This window comes from Physcomitrium patens, chromosome 18, assembly GCF_059467195.1.
Source record: "Physcomitrium patens ecotype Gransden chromosome 18, ASM5946719v1, whole genome shotgun sequence".
NCBI classification, from domain to species: Eukaryota; Viridiplantae; Streptophyta; class Bryopsida; order Funariales; family Funariaceae; genus Physcomitrium; species Physcomitrium patens.
The window spans coordinates 6,129,914-6,134,115 of record NC_143427.1 but is presented as its reverse complement, the minus strand read 5'-3'; positions in this window follow the sequence as shown (position 1 = coordinate 6,134,115).

Below are 4,202 nucleotides of genomic sequence, written 5' to 3'. Positions count from 1 at the left end.
GTATATCAGCCACTCGGCCATAGTACGATTCCACCGCCTCTCCTAGAATCATTTTGCTGTTCATTAACCTCTCTCAAAGGCGGTCTTCAAAACTAATTGACCAAAAATGAGATAAAAATGCATTCTTCAATGCTTCCCAATTCAGAAATTGATCCACTAGTTGGCGGTTGTACCATTTAAACGTCGTGTCTTTTAAGGTCACTGGCAGCTATTGCAACCAAATATCTTCAATTCTGCCATTATTAGCTATACATGCTGTAAGAAACTCAGATAAATGTTGATCGGGATCTGCATCCGAAAATCCCCGAAAAGTAAGTAGTGGTGCAATACTAGTCGTATGATTGCCTACTGCATCTATTTGTACTGCAATCGGAATGACTAGTCCTCCTGATGCCATTGAATTTCTTCTTCTGCTAAACTCCATTTTAAAATAATCTTTGCTTTTCTTTATTCTAATTTCTGAGCTCTCAGTGCTCCTCGATTTACTATTATTTTTTGCAAATAATTTTATTGGTTGAATTGTAGGTGAAAACGTCAGATTTTGAAATACAATATAGTTATCTTTATTGGCGACCAATTTGTGCCAATCTGAAGAGCAACTATTGCTTGTTTCAGCGGTACCCATTACTAAAAAAATACCCAATAGAGTACCAAATTCTTCTACGCCTCCTTCTCTTTCAGTTAATGCCCTAAAGATTTCCACTAGAATGTTAACAAAATTTTCCGTGAGTGTTCTTGGCAGTTTTTCTAATGGTACATATAATTGCAAAATTAACAGTCTATCCGGTTTTTGATATATTTAGATGCACAGACAAGCTTGCAACTATGGTTTAATCCTATTCTGTTGATGCTTCCTTTTAAAATTATGTTCTTGCTCCTCTCTAAGCAAGTTCCTTCCTTGCGCTCTTCCCTATCTTTTTCTCAACTGATTTATTTTCTTTGATGCAATCTTCTCGTTCTTATTAACCATAAGTTTGCTTCAAACACTACTGAAATCGTCTTCCATTGCCAATTTTTTCACACGTTTGGTAATTAATTCCTAACACTCAAAGCTATTATCACTCCCCGGCAGCGGTGCTAAAATGTGATTATTTGTTTTACTTATTCCAAATTAATCTAATGGGAATAAACTCGTACAGGGGGATTCGAATACGAGAAATGACTAGTTGCTTAAGCGTTCACGTTAGGGTCACACAATCAATTATCTCTTAAATGTATTGTCTCTATTTTTAATATCTGAACACACAAGGAAACTATAATCTCCTCCTTTACCTTATCGGTCTCTTCCTTACAACAATTCAGTCTTACCAATAACTGCTATTTCCACCAATATATTCACCTTCATAATCTCCAACTGTAATACTGTGCCCTAATAGCTTTCAGTACACAATTACCCTCATTCCAATCACTGGAATTCTTCATACAGAACTGCCATTCACATTACGGTGTTTCACACAAATACAAACTCATTCTCTCTGCTGAACTACAATTAGATTTCAGCATTCAATCTTTCTTCTTCTCAAATAATACCAATCACATTTCCATTCCATAATTCACTTCACAATATTCAGAAACTCTCAATCCTCTCATTCAAAGAAAATAACAAACAAAAGAAAAGAGGTAGCACCAAGCTTACCCCGACTCACACTATCACAACGATGGCACCCTAATTAACTTCTACAACTTCTATATACTTTTCCTTGATTTTCCAGATTCCAACCGTAATTTTGTAATTAATCGCTTTTAATAACTAAATCATTCATCTGTCCTCCTAAATTTTCTACTATATGACTATTAATATATTTTACCAATATCTTTCAAAAATGAATTAATATCTATTCTACACGTACCATCCAGGATTATCGGCTACTATGAAGGTACACCCAATCTTTCATGTTTCTTTATTGGAGCCTTATCAAGAATCATCTTTTCTTGGAAGAGTGCAATGTTTGTCAGCAAGTATTGAAATTGAGAACTATGAGGAATATGAAGTGGAAAAGGTACTAGATTTATAGTGTAAGTGGGAGAAATTGGAGTACCTAGTGCATTGGAGCGGCTATGATATCAATGAGTGCACATGAAAACTAACAAAAAATCTTATCAATGCATTACAAAAGGTACAGGAGTTTCATTGACGCTATCCTCAGAAACCTAAGCTCTTTCAATGAAAGTTTTTTAGTGAAGTCCCTTCTCTTTGAAGCCTCTTAATCCTTGGCTTTACAAAGAAGGGAGAGAAAGAACCTCTAAAAGATATAGTTAGAAACTATAAATCTATAACCTAAGCTCATTCATCCATATTTAGTGCTTATTTTTTTGGTCTCATATGGATAGCCAAGAAATAGATACCATATCAGTCATGTCCTCTCAACCAAGTATCTCACAAAGATGACTCCGAGATGAAGAACTACTTGCACTATAAAGACGACAAAGGATACCTAGTAGTAAGTCGCTAGTGATTGTGTTTGACATAGAACCTGCCTATGGTGATCTTCTCAAAGGAATATTTGTAGGGCATTTTTACAATGAAGACATGGAAGTTCATGCATGGTCAGAAATTGAAGGCATACAACACTATCATTGATTACAAGGACCAATAAACTACTTATCGTACAAACAATAATTGGGATATATTGTGGATATTATACGATAAATTTTTAACTTCTTATGTTGATATTGACTCGCAATAGGAGTGCTTCTCCGAGACCTCGAAACTAAAGAGGGGGAGAGGTGATGTCGAGGACATACACTAAGAAGTTATAGAAGATTCTAGAAGGTTTTAGAGAAGCTTTGTAGTTTATAGAAGCTACTTGAGAAGTTTTTAAGCTCGTGGAAGTTGCTTGAGAAGCTTTCTAATTCGTAGAAGTTGCTTGAGAAGCTTTCTAGTTTGTAGAAGCTATTTGAGAAGCTTCCTAGCTTGTAGTATATATAGGAGCCGAGACTGAAGGGATCCTCAGTCTTGACAACACACCTCTTGGAGCTCTAGCTCACCTCTCTAGTGTTGTTCATGTACTCATTTGATTAATCTACTTCTTGTCAATTCTTCTTGAGCTTCTTATTTAAATTTCCAGTTAATATTCTAAATTCATGAGAATTTGGTTAGGGCTTGATTTAGAATTAGGATTTGGTTTAGGATTTAGGATTTGATTAGGGTTTGATTTAGGGTTAGGATTTGATTAGAATTTGGTTTAGGATTTAAGATTTGGTTAGGATTTGATTTAGGATTAAGATTTGATTAAGATTTGATTAAGAATTTAGAGTTTGATTAGGGTTTGATTTAGGATTAGAATTTGGTTTAGGATTTAGGATTTGGTTCTAAGTTGGTTAGAATTTGATTTAGGATTTAGAATTTAATTAGGATTTGATTTAGGATTTAGAGTTTTATTTGAATTTATTTAGGATTTAAGATTTAGTTAGTTTTTGGCCTAAAATTTGAATGAAGTCTAATAGGATTTTAACTACGATTAAATTAAGATTGAATTGAGATATATTTGAGATATATTTGTGATTATTCTAATATTTTTTTAAGATTTCTTATTATTTCTTTGTAATTTCTTTGAGGTTTCTTTGAATTTGATTAAAGCTTGTTTAGCATTATTATGGTCTAATTAGAGTTTAGTTAGTATTCTATTAAATTTAGGATTTTATTGTTGTAATTTCCATTCTACTTTCTATAGTCAGGTGCTCAGAGTATTTTCAAGCAAGACTTTATGTATTACAACACCATAAGCTATCAATACGTAATTAACTTGTTGACCAAGTTTCTAACCTACCAATGTCAAAGTAGAAAGAATTTGTCTTAAAAAATTGTTGGGCTTTTATTTGTCACTAATTGCTCATCTAAGCCTCGACATAAAAAAAAATACAAAGTTTATATATAAAATTGTCCTTATAAAGGAAATTACATCAATATATAAGCTCTAAGTATCAAAGATCACTAAAAAGTCATAAAAATATAATAAAATCTTGTATATCTTTAAGGTGAATTTTTTCCAAACTTCAATAGCTTATATTTCAGAATTGGACTATCCAAACATACCAAAATTTTATATAAAGTACTGATATACTTTTAAAAACTACCACAACAAATTTCATCTACAAATTGGTTACAAAACTTGAGATATCTACAAAATCCTAATAATAGCTTCAAATCCTTACTTACATATACCTATGTATAAATTTCTTTATATTTCATAAAATAAGTA